Source organism: Schistocerca piceifrons, chromosome 2, assembly GCF_021461385.2.
Source record: "Schistocerca piceifrons isolate TAMUIC-IGC-003096 chromosome 2, iqSchPice1.1, whole genome shotgun sequence".
NCBI classification, from domain to species: Eukaryota; Metazoa; Arthropoda; class Insecta; order Orthoptera; family Acrididae; genus Schistocerca; species Schistocerca piceifrons.
Window position 1 is genome coordinate 841,803,333 of NC_060139.1, and position 13,984 is coordinate 841,817,316.

Genomic DNA, 13,984 nt, shown 5'->3' on the forward strand with positions numbered 1-13,984 from the left:
AAGCAGATGCAAGCAAGGAAGGAAAGATACAAACATGTTCTTTTCAAGAGAAGAAATGCTCTCAGATTAAAGGAGGAAAAGAATCATGGTGTCTTTGATACAACCACACAACACCATTAATAAAATCTGAAAGAAATAAAAACAAACAAAGAGTGTAACAGACACTGGATAACAACAACCAACTTCTTGTCTACCTACATAGCCCTGCAATGTTCAGGGATGGGGGAGAGTGGGGTAGTGGAAGAAAGAACTGAGAACTGTATGTAACACAGAGCATGCGACACCTTCGCTTTCCACCTTTTGCCTAAGAAATTTTGGGTGTAACACAGTGATTTGTTCAGGCCACATGTTTTCATGGGACATTTAACCTTTTGAAATAGAGCACTTTGTTACAGATTCTTTGACAGTTCAAGCTGTGTTACTTATAGTTAGCTTTCCAAGTTGTTTAGGTCTGACAGTGCAAAGAAATCAGTCCACAAAATGTTTGTTATGTAATACAGCTCTAGTCTTTCTACCCTTTGAATTTGAGATATGGGGCTCCCATCTATGGCACTATTTTGATCATCATAACATTTCCCTATGATACTTTTCAAGATTTTAGCGTGTTTCCTTTGTACACACGTCACCCAAACTCAACAAAAATAAAAATGTTATCATTTTGCCTTTCAGATAACCCATCAATTTAAGGGATTTCGTCTCCACTGCAAAGTTACATTGTTAAAAAAAAAATAATCTGTAATAATTTTGTATAGAAAAAAAGTTGATTTTCAGTTGTTAATTTTTGCAGATTTTTTCCATCTTATAACATCTTTGTGGTTTTTGCCTGCCACACCTTTCCCAAATATTCTGCTTTTGCTGTTATTCCGCAAAAAACTATTAATATTTTCCACATTTTAATCAGTCTGTGTTACGTTAGGGAGACCAGTTCTCTCACCTTTCAGATTTTTCCAAGCAAGTGATGCAAACAACATCGTACATATATTTTCCACTCTGAAAGTTTGGATACTGACAAAGTTCTCATCACTACAATTTCTAACAGTCACATATGTAATTAACCAAATCACATGACAGACAAAACATACAGCTTTCTGTATGCTACAAAATCCTGATTTCAATAAGGAAATGGCAGGTATGGATGAGAGGTTGCCCATAAGAGCATTTGTTACCTCCTGGTTACATCTGGGTGTTGGTATATTTAGATGATTAATGCTAACACAATAAAAACTCCAAACAATAGTTTCCCCAATTTCAAGTGCTGCAATAATGTGGGCAGTATGACAAAATGGTAGTCACTACTGACTCTCCTTACACAAATTATCTTGCTGAAAATGTTAAGATTCCTATTCAACAATACAATTTTCTTCCTTCACAAGAGAGATCAATTGGCCTGAACTGCCCAGAGACTATGCAGCAGATATCACCATCTCAGCATAAAGCACAGTGTGGAATCGCACAAGACCGTGACCTCTACGCCAGTTTGCCCTTTTTTTTTTGTAAGGGATGCTAAAATGAATGCATCTTAACCCTTCGAATGTTATGGACAAGTATATAAGCAGTGCTGTAACCTTCTCCAGGTGCTCTGGACATGTCAAACCACGCAGCTGTCATTTTTGGCCAATGCTAATTATGCATCCTGTTCTGCTGGCCCTTTCATGCTGCAGACTATTTAAGTGTAGAGTCACAGGTCCCCTATATGCAGGAACATGCAGAGCTGTATTTCCACACTGTTCTTTCATTAGTTGTTCATAGTTCCAGCTGCATAGTTTGAGTGTGCATCTATGTTTGCTGCTGTGGTGACTTGTTGCACATTTCAGCTTTCCTTTGCATCTTTTCATCAGAACTTCCTGTTCTGTCCTGCAAGAAAAATGTCACATCAGTGTGGTCACCCAGGTACCCAGATACAGAGGTCCTGGAGATACTCACTAGAGGTAACAGTGATTATGAATTCCATGATTTCAGTAGTAGTGATGAGTCCTCAATGGAATCTCTATGTAGTTGTCCACAACCCTGTAAACAGGTGCCATAGAACATTGGTTTGATGATTCTACAAGAGGGTCAGTCAGCTGTTTTTCAGAATACAAAAAGAATTAGAAAAGAGCACACCTTCGTGGCACTTCTGATTGTAAACAAACCATTTTCCAGTTATTAAAACATGCATGACTCCACTTCAGGACACAAATGTCAATGACTCACTCATTGTCATATCCAATTATACTTGTTGCAGTTTATAGCACATAAAACAAATACATTTTATGAATACACCTGGGAAAATACTTCGGAGTCTGTGCATTCTCTATTGTGGAAAGATACCAGATTTGAGGGACTTCATTGTTTTGTTGCTATTTGGTTTCTAACGGCTCAAGTTATAAAGCTGAAAATAAATGTTTACACTGGCCAACAATGATAAAGTTTTGGGCTAAAAATAGTTAATTCCTATATATAATAGTTAATTCCTATATATTTCCATCTACTGAATTAAAAAATCACCATAAAAATGACAGATTAGCTCTAGCTTTGGAAATACAGTGACATTTCATTTTTATTGCCAACATTTTCAGTTTGGGGAAAATTTTGTTTTCAGAGTTGGCACACCTGTCAGATAACCAAACGCAAATGTTTGTAAGTCATAAACATAGATACTGTTGCTGTGACTGAGTTTCGTATAGTTTCTGCTGTAATTAAAACAGAATTTCCACATTGAGAGTCCTTTTGTTGTGCAACATTTGTAAAAATGCCATGAAAACTTGTAAATTTTACACTAAAAATTTTTTGTTACATTTGTGGTGAAATAACATTTTCCTCACAGAAACACAATCCGACACCTCTTTTGAAGACTGCCTATCAGCATTACTGGGTATCAAAGTAGGGGACCAATATAGGTTTAGGGCTCCACATATACAATGCAACGATGGTCAGTTACAATGCGAGAAAAACTGAAAAATAAGGAACGATCTATGGCTTTTGCTGTGCCTATGGTTCGGTGGGAGCCTACAAACCACACAGATGCCTGCTATTTCTGCTTGACCCCACCTATAAAGGCAGAATAGTCAATGAAGAACAGTTCCATACCCAAATCTCCGACCAGCTAATCTACCCATTCCGCATTCAGATAGCTTACCAGTTCCTACTCTGCTTGAAAATGGTATGTTTTAAGAAGAAAATGAAGACAGGGTAGAACAAGAAGAAGAGGAAGAAGAACCAAAGAAGCCTTCCACATCCAATGACCCTGATTTTGAAGAAAAAGATGATAATCCTCACAGACTGAGTTAAGAGACCTTGACCTTTCAAAGGAGAAGGTGGAAATTCTTGGGTCTCTACTACAGCAATGGAATCTTCTCAAAAGTGATGTCACAGTCTCACAGTACAGAAAACTGTCACATGGAACTGCCTCCCTTTTTGGAGAAGAGCAACAATCTTGTTTGCTGTGATATTAATGGCTTGATGAAATTTTTGTATCTGAACCATGATCCAACTGAATGGAGGCTAGAGACCCCTCCAAGCTCAGTTTGACAGCTGTATTACTTAATATTGGCAACCGTCTTCCTTTGTTCCTGTTGGTCATGCAGTTCAAATGAAGGAGACATATGCAAATATGACAGCCCTCTTGGAGTCAGTCAAATATCATGAACACAAATGGAAAATCTGTGGTGCTCTAAGTCATTGTACACAAAACATTGCTGCTTCTTATGTATGTGGGACAGTAGGGATAGGAAATCGCATTATACTGAAGCAGACTGACCTGCAAGAAATCTTAACACTAGTGAGAAAAATGTCATTGCCGATCCTCTGTTGGACCCAAAAGATGATCATCTTCCAGCCCTGCATAGCAAGCTGGGTTTGGTGAAAAATTTTGACAAAAATGTGTACCAAGAAGGATGTGCCTTTAAGTACTTAAGAGAGAAATTTCCAAAATTAAGTAATACAAGAGTTAAGGAAGGCATTTTCACAGAGCCATAAATTCGACAACTTGTGAAGGATCCTGCATTTGAACAAGTTTTGGAGGAGAAAGAAAAGCAAGCTTGGGAAGCTTTCAAAGAAGGAGTTCGTGGATTAAGCTCAGAAGGTGACAGTGCTCCTGCAAAAATACCATAACCTTGGATGCAACATGTCCCTTAAAATCCATTTTCTCCACTCCCACTTAGACTGTTTCCATCCTAGTTGTGGAGTTGTCAGTGATGAACATGGAGAAACATTCCATCAGCACATTTCTGTTATGGAACAAAGACATTAGGACCATTGGAATGACGTAATGCTTGCAGATTATTGTTCGTCTTTGTGCAGGTATGCTCCGGAACTCCCATTACAAGAGCCAAGCTAAAAGACAATCTCAAGCAGCCACCACACGATTCTCTTCAAACACAACCATCTGCAAGGTATTCTTCCAGCAATTTAGAACTCTTAAAATGTAACTATCATTTTAAAAAATTCAAATACATAACTTCATGGCAGATTAAAACTTTGTGCCGGACCGAGGCTCGAACTTGAGGTCCCGAGTTCGAGTGTCGGTCTGGCACACAGTTTTAATCTGCCAGGAAGTTTCATATCAGCACACACTCTGCAGCAGAATGAAAATCTCATTCTAGAAATATCCCCCAGGCTGTGGCTAAGCCATGTCTCAGCATTATCCTTTCTTTCAGGAGTGCTAGTTCTGCAAGGTTCGCAGGAGAGCTTCTGTAAGTTTGGAAAGTAGGAGACGAGGTACTGGCAGAAGTAAAGCTGTGAAGACGGGGGCGTGAGTCGTGCTCAGGTAGCTCAGTTGGTAGAGCACTTGCCCGCGAAAGGCAAAGGTCGCGAGTTCAACTCTCCGTCCGGCACACATTTTTAATCTGCCAGGAAGTTTTATATCAGCGCATACTCCGCTGCAGAGTGAAAATCTCATTCTGCAATTCAAATACACTTTCAATTTTGTTAGCATATGTAATTAAAATGTATCTTTTTCTCTTAATCCATTGATATGAAATACTTCCACCTAGTGTATATCACAGAAACTAGAGCTAAGGAAAATTTTTCACTGCGATATTCAATTTTCTCGACCCAAGATTAGTAGAATTGACTCATGAAGTGCAGGAAACATTCAAAAACTGTCTTTTTGTTGGACAGTGTTATTGGTAAAGAGATATACTTTTAAACACTCGAGTTTTCAATGAAATTATGTCCCAAGACAATTTAATGTTACTTTTGAGAATGCTACACTTTAGTGACAACTCCGTGCTTACTGGAGATGACTGTTTAAAAGTGGGAATACTGTCAAAGTTCGTTTGATGTTTTGCGGTACATTTAGTCCACATCAGAAGCTTTGCATTGACAAAAGTCTCTCATTGTTCAAATGTTGGTTATTTTTCAGGTAATTTACTCCTCTCAGGCAAAGTAGATTTGCAATAACGACATTCATGCCGAGTGATTGGCAGACTGGGTACATTTTGGATATCACTGAATATATAGGTGCAACAACAGAAATTGGGTTCCACAATTTAGGAGAAAGTAGCAACATAAAAGTTACGTATTTCGAACGGGGACAGACTCTGTATGTCAACAATGGTATTCCAGGCCAGACATATTCTTCTGGCTTGGCAACCACAGAACAATCACATGTGGCACTGTTTGTATGAACGGCACCACATGCAGAGGAAATCAAAATGAGGAAAATCTGAATTAAAGTCAACTGACAAGATTCTTGTACCAATTAGAGTGATAAAAGGAGTGTGGATGTTGACCACATGTTCTCTGTGGTTGAAACAGAGAAGACAGAGAAATACAGGTGAAGAAAATCAAGAGACCCCAATGTATTGTAGATTACAACATGAATATGGGTACAGTTCACTGATTTGACATGTGACTGACCTCAGTAGGATTACTGCATAAGATTGTGAAATCGCATTAGAAATTTCTTTTCTGAATTAGCGCGTTTTAAATGTTCGTAATCTTCACAGGTCAGTTACAGGACGAAAAATGGTGCTCGCAAAGTTTCACATCTCTCTCGTTACATAAAATGTAGAAAAATATGCGACAGAACTGAGAAAAGCTGGCAGAAGAAGGCACTCTAATGACGAGAATCCTTTAAAATTTACAGAGAGGCATTTTCCCTATTATTGTGAGTGAACATTCAAAGTAAAGTGCCAAATGCACAGAAGTGAGGTTTACACACACAGAAAACCAGATACCAATGCAATAGAAACCAGATACCAATGCAAAACTTGCAACATACCACTGTGTTTGTTACCCTGTTCCCAGACTTACCACACAAAGAAGCATTAACAATCATTGGGAAGTAAAACAGATAGCTGAAATTCACACTTCAAAATAAATTATTTAAAACACGAAAAGCAAAAAATCATAAAAATGTAAGAAAGAGGATGTTACTGCTTCCTACATTCACTAGTGCCAGTCGAAGGCCCAGATTAAAAAGTATGAAAAACACACGCAATGGGTGTAAAAAGTACTTAAATTGTTCCTGGCTTCACAAATGAAGTAGTTTGCTGGCAGATGAATGAACTTGGTATTTCAGATGCTACATTATTTATTCTGTACATAATGTAATTGCATAGCATATGTTACGCGAGTGGAAGAAACAAATTGTACATATTCATGTGCATTACAAAACACCAAAGTTATTCCCACTTAACGTACACAGTTATATTTGGCTATCATCTTTTTGACCAGGAATTTTACCTGTAGATGTAAAGCAGGACTGAAATGCATACTGCATGTTGTGAAAAGTGCAAAGTTACTATAAATGATTGACGCAACTTCACAAACTCACTGTAGCTACATTATATTGTCACAAAACTTAACACTCATATTGACCAATTCAGAAAGTTTTGTACTGTTGCAGCCACACATCAGATTTCCACCACAAAAGTGCAGCAGTGAGCAGTTAGACAAGATGGCGACAAACACCAACTAGGCATATGTTGTGCTCTAAAGTTTTCACAGCACTCTGCCATACCAGTGCAAAGACGATTCAGAACGAATTTCAATGAAGATCAACCAACTGCCAACCCATTTGGTGATGGTATGTGCAATTTAAAGTTTCAGCATGCCTCTACAAGGAGAAATCAAAGGGTTGGCTTGCTGTGAGTGAAGAAACAGTTGAATGTGTGCGTCCGAGCTTCGCATCTAGCCCACAGAAGTCGACGAACAGAGCAAGCACAGAGCTGAATAAAACACAACTGACCATTTGGAGGATATTAAGGAAATGATTGAAGCCGAAGCTTTACTGCTTGCAACTGCTACAAGCCCCGACTCCCATGATAAAGTCAGATGCTTTGAAATTTCGGCACATTTGCAACAGCTTATGAAAGAAAATGGGTTTTGTGAGAAACTCGTCAACAGTGATGAAGCAACTTTTTTTTGTGAATGGCATGGTGACACGCAGAATGTGAGGGTCCAGGAGACAGAATCCTCACTACCGAGCAGCACATTTGAGATTCAACAAAAGTTAATGTGTTCTGCACTATCTCTCAGTCCTTTTCCTTCTGGGAAAAAGACTATTACAGGACATATGTATCTGGACATGGTGGAAAACTGACTCATGATACAGCTGGAGATCAACACTGTGGACTTCACCTACCAACAGGGTGGTGTTCCACTCCACTTTCATTATGATGATTAAACAGGAAATTTAGAAACCAATGGATCAGTTGTGGTGGGGTGGATGATCAGCAATTCACAGGGGCAGGAAAATTTCACAAAAACAACAACATGAAAGATAACACAGAATTTTTAGTTTTTAGTGAAATTGGCAGTTTTTTAAACATTATGAAACTTGTCTCTTTTCCTGCATAAAAAAATGTAATAAACCTGAGTTTGACAGATCACCAATATTCGTAACTGATAGTTATGAATGTTTAAATTCCCGTTCTTTTTTATTATTCCATCAGACTTTAGGTACTTGTACAATCTCAGAATTACAATTCATTTCCCATGTAACCCATTGTGAAATATCATCAAAAATAGCACCAAAATTGTCAAAAATATAATAAGAAGCAAATTGTACTGAATGTGGGAAAAAAGACTGGATTGGGCAAAAAGTTATAGCAAATTTGGTGAAAGAAATGAAGAAATGTTGAACCTGAAAAAATAAAAACCAAATCTGGCAAAGTAGTAATTGTGAATCTGTCAAAAAACACCCAATAGGGCAAAAGTAACACCCAATAGGGCAAAAGTAACACCCAATAGGGCAAAAGTAACACCCAATAGGGCAAAAGTAACACCCAATAGGGCAAAAGTAACACCCAATAGGGCAAAAGTAACACCCAATAGGGCATGGAAACTGATAATAAATAGCTCAAAAACTGGAAAAAATAAACACCAAAAAGGAAAAGATATAATACCAATTTTGGAGGGAAAAAAATGGCAACACACACCAGATTTAGCAAACAACAGCACAGAAATTGACAAAAAATTACAGAACATGGCAAAAAATAACACCGAATTTGGTGCAAATATGACACTGAATTTACCATAAAGATAACACTGAATTTGATGTAAAGATGAAATTGAATTTTCCATAAAGATAACATGAAAATTAGCAAAAAAATCAAATGTGAAAAAAATAATGCCAAATGTGGCAAAAAAAATAATGCCACAAGTGGCAAAAAATAATATCAAATATGACAAAAAATAGTACCAAATACAGTAGAAAATAAAACAACTTTTTCCTGTCCCTTTGCCAGGAGTGTGGAGGTCATGACATGAACTGCCAATTCACATCATGACCTCCACACTCTCCTGGCATAGCCCCATGCGATTTTTTGTGTGGGGTTGTGTGAAAGATTCAGTGCTCATGCCTCCTCTACCAGAAAACCCACTCCACCTCTGAGCCCACATCAACAGTGGTTTTAAATGGATTGACAGGGACATGTTGCGCCAAATGTGGGAAGATCTTTATTATTGATTTAACATCTGCAGAATCAGAAGAGGGTACATATGGAGCACTTGTAATATGTCAAAAAACCTTTGAGGGTAATATATGTGTGCGAAGCAACATTATATGACAAACCACCATAGCTGCAGGAAATCAGTGGAATCACTTCAATCACTTATAATAACCTTATATTCCAATGCTTAAAAATTCTGAATTTAGGGGTCTCACCAGATGAAGTAGTATGCTGGTAACAGATAGACCCAATTCTTCATAAGCAGTCATACCTATTCCGCATATCGCCCATGAAGTTAATGTACAGCACATATAGCGTCAGGTAATAAAAAATTATATAGATTCATTTCTGTACAATATGATCAAATTACTTCATGTCTTTATTGGGAAACTTATCCCTTACACCAGTCAAATTTGATTTATGGCCTTTAAGTTCCCCTGAGAACAATTAATTTTATTTAAGTACTTGAAATGTATTCAGATACATCAAAAGTGTTCTAGTCGGATTTCATTTCCCTTGTGAATTGTGTGTGAATGAACTTAGTGCTAGTATGCATCCAGAGCACAGGCAAATTGAAAAGTATGGATGTACAGACCGTACTGCTTAGATCGCAGGGTAAACTCAAAATGTGCAGCATAGCACAAGAACTCTTGTGTCAGGTGATTCAGCTTACAAGAAGCGGTCCTGTATGGAAGGATCATGGCGCAGGTAGTCAGCTTAGGCAAAAATGGCACAGCACTTGCCGTGGTCAGTGGCAAGCAATTCCCTGTCAGTTAAATGGTTAATGAAATCTGACATCCAGTGCTTACAGAACTTAGAAAGAATCTCAGCCGCACCTACCAAAGTATCAAACAGCTCTATTACATATTTGTTCACATGCCACAGATATTGGCTTCAACAACCCATACAATAAATGATCTCTGACAGTTTCTTCATCACACACACACACACACACACACACTGCTTTTAACATACTGCAATACCATTATTTGGTACCTCTGCCATTAACATGTGGTCACGAATAAATAATCAACCCTAACTCAAACACCATTCAACTGGTCACTAACAGCTTTCAGATGAGCATTTGAAATGCTGCCATTTTAATAACTGAACCAAACAGTTTTCAAAAACCAAAGGGGAAGTAATGATACTCTTGTCATCACTGCAAGATTTGCCCTATCCTTCCCTGTAATTTTACCTGCTGAAAGGCAATATTCCAATGAAATGACTGCAACAAGGTGCAAATAGTTATTAAGAGAAAGATATCTTACCAGGTTTTTAAACATCAACTTTTTGAGACACAGGTAACAGTTAACTGCATAAAAAAAGCATATCTGAGGATATTGTTTACCTGGTTTACTAAGGAACTGATATATTATCTCCTTTAACTATGCAACAATATGTATGGTATGTTACAATAAATTTTATACTCTTCAAGGGTGCCTGGAAATTAGCTACATCAAAACATCTTACTTGAAGCTAGTCACACTTAACTAGTGCCATTATAAAACAGTCAGCCAAAGTTTTAGTTATTGTAGCGTATACCGAGCAAAGCTGTTACGCATCTCAGCCTTATAATGTTGTGTATAATGTACAATACTACACAACATTACATTAATCTGTAATTACTGTTATTACCAAGTCTACAAGAACATGATTTTATTTTGGGAAATTGATAAATAAACTGTTTTATACTAGAAGTGACTCATTCTGGCAACGTATTTCAGGACATTTGCAGCATTCATTGTCAGCAACAATGAAATGTTTAAACAGCTGCGTGAAATCTTGTGTTGTGCAGCTTAATCACACAAATAACCATCACCAGCGAAATTTGTTTTTCTTACAGATTCCATCATCAATAAGCAACAAATGAGCCATTAATTAATGACAGTTTCACAAAGCCACGAACCATGTACAATCTGCAGGCACCATGCACCAAGAGAAGTAATCGGCATTTAGCTTCCCTGGTTCAACTGAAGATTGGTGGCTAACCATTTCGGCAGTCTGTGTAAATAGACACACCATAAGACAAACGCAGATATGTGACTTCATACATTTATATATTACACACAAAAATCTGAATATCTCTCAAATATGGACACTGAAAGTATTAAATAAGGTGACTATCTAGTAAACCAACAGTAGCCATGTCCTCTAAAGGGCTCTCTCAAATCCTTTTCAGCAACACAGCACACAGAAACTCTTATTTTCTTCATTTCCAAGCTGGAAGTCCGCAGATATCAAATCCACATATTTTTCTTACAAAAATCTGCAAATATAACTAATAAGATGTTCTACTAACAGTTAAGGCACAAAAATTACATCACTGGAATACAACAGATGCCATATTTTTTCTTTCAAAAAAGTCAACAGCATCTTTAATTAGATTTAATCAATGAGGCTCATGAACAAACATTCAGTATCAAAAGACTGGGCATAATCGTAGCTGCATTTTTAGTAATGAGAGAAAAGGAAAACGTGAAAAAAAGCGCTATTGCAAATCACTGTATCTACCAGTAACAAACACTGCACCCATATGTGAGTAGTTGAAAATGTAAAATCTCATGCCAGTATCCAGAAACCACTCCAAAGAATCATTTACTGTTTGTGAAAGTAAGCAACAACCCAAGTTGCATACCTCCACGAAAAAATGAATTGTAGGTAAATTCCAGACTAACCCATATCTCCAGTTTATTACTACAAACAAATTTCTAAAAGAACTGACATAATTTTTCAAAAAAGATAACTTCTACAATTTCAAATATCCTAAATGCCCTGTATAACTGAGAATAATTGGAATAAACATAAAAATTTAAAAAATAACTGATGTCCAAAATGGAAATGTTCTCTTCTAGTCGTAGGCAAACCTGTTGGTAGATCATGTAACTAGAATTATCTAAAACCTGGTAAGCTGAAGATCAAAAATGATATGGACAAAGTATGTGGAACTAATGAAAATGGTCAATGTATGTGGCACTTTGAACAGCAAACAAATATTCTTATCAGTGATGGCAGAAACTACAAAGAAAAGACATGCCTGTCAGCAACATGGTTCTATTAAAGTATGCTAAATTCATGTCACTGTGTAACTATAAGAGTGTAAGACAATGTGCTCATAATAGGAACTCAAGTGAAATGCTGTACCCAAGCGATGTGCTCTATTGCATTAACTGCTAATAATAAAATTTTGAAAGTTTATTTATAAATTCAGGCTTTAAAACACTACTGTAACATCCCCTTATTTACAATCGGGTATAATTCTCTACATATTGAAAGAGAAATTCAGATGCAAGAAAAGAAAAAATAGCACCTATTACCTCCCCCCGTTACCAATTTAGATATCTTGCCATTTATTACTCTTTGCTGATGGCTTAATATATGAAAGTACAGGTTCAAAGAGGCTGCATCAGAACTAACCATATACACTACAACACCCCAGGAGTTACAATTATTTCCTGAAAATTTAAAATGCATGTGCAGTGTGAAAGACTCCAAGAAAAACGTGATATCTGTGAGCACATGGGAGACTGGCTATTTTAGTTAAGATAAACTGTGGAACTCATTTTCAAACAGTAAAAAATAGAACTATGATCAAAGCATCAAATTTGGCTTCAACTGTAATTAATAACAGGACAGTCATGTTTGACACCTATTGTTACAAACAAACAAACAAACTTCATCAATAGTAGTTGTTTCCTTCCAAAACCTATTGGGCTAAGCCAGTGTCATGCAAGGCATCGATCTTTATTTGCTTGCAGCATTTGCTATGCACAACTAGGGGCACTAAACCTGTAGCATCATTATATATTGGCATGTGTAATAAGGCTATTGCACTTATGTCCATATTCAATTTTTGAAAGTGTCAAGAAGCGCAGCACTAAAATAACACACTGTTTGTAACCAAAGTGTGGAATAACGAATAAAATGTGATAAGATTCACATGATCATAAACACAAGCCACTGCAGGTCAATGTTATATGCTTTTTGCATATATTTATTAATGAAATGTAAACTGGCAGGTCAACTCAAACCAATATGTTCCAATGAATTTTGGAAAGAAACAAATGGTTTTATATTTTTATATACTATCAATACCATATATTGTTGTGGGCTGGACTACGACTGTGCAGCATCAATACAAAGATATTTTGAAATAACTAAGTACTCAGGTATTCCTGCAAATATGTTACATTTCATAATGTGGCTAAAGTATCTCTTAAGTCTTGAAAGTATTTACAATTGCATTAATTATGCACATATCAGAAGAACGTGAAGAAAGCAGTACATATTCCTCAGAATGTAATCACCCAACTGTAGCACAGCTTGAAGGTCACATAATGCACCGTATGCTGTTTACAAACCCTAGAATAAAGAAGATAAAGTTTTAACTGTGTCAGGAAATGGAAGTCATAAAATGAGTAACAGCTGTGAATAACTTCACTGCATACGATCAAAGTGAATTTACATCTCATAAAAATGTAAATACAACATGAGCTAGTTTTAAGAGCAGCACTGAGTGAGTTCTGATAAAAATTCTGCTGCAGTAATTAAGTGATTAGAGATGGCAGTATTAGTCTAACAAATTTTGGGCAAGAAGCAAAGAAGTTTCATTAGGGCCTTTCCAAGCATCAGAATTTGAAAGAAAGAAATAAAGATGGGTATTTTCTGCATTTACTGCAAGAATGTACACAGACAGGGATACCAAAGAACAATAAAGGAAAAACTTGCATACACTGATTAACAACAATAGCAGACGCTGTTCTGAAGAACATTGTACCTCGACCTTATTTCTCTGCAAACTGTACAACAGCTGGATGATCACTAATTTACTTTACATAAATAGAGACTATTTTAGAGCTATGTCTCTAATAATGTGTTTATAAAATTACTGTACTGAGACTACGTCAAAAATTATATAGACTAGCAACATGTCTGCTTTCTGCCTGCTGCAAACTGAGACCTGATAAAACCTGATGTCTTCCATGGATGCTGACTGCACTCCTCCCATCATTTAAAATAAGGTACTGCAGCCACTTACAATAGGAAGTAATGAATTGCAGTTACATTTCCAAAAACTAGTATTTGCTGATTCACCAATTTCCTCT

At 36.9% G+C, this 13,984-nt stretch overlaps 1 protein-coding gene across 3 annotated transcripts in view; it reads right to left on the reverse strand.

The window, feature by feature from the left end:
- Positions 1 to 13,984, reverse strand: part of LOC124776354 (mucin-5AC) — a 98,079-nt gene that overhangs the window by 34,920 nt on the left and 49,175 nt on the right. The window lies entirely within an intron of this gene.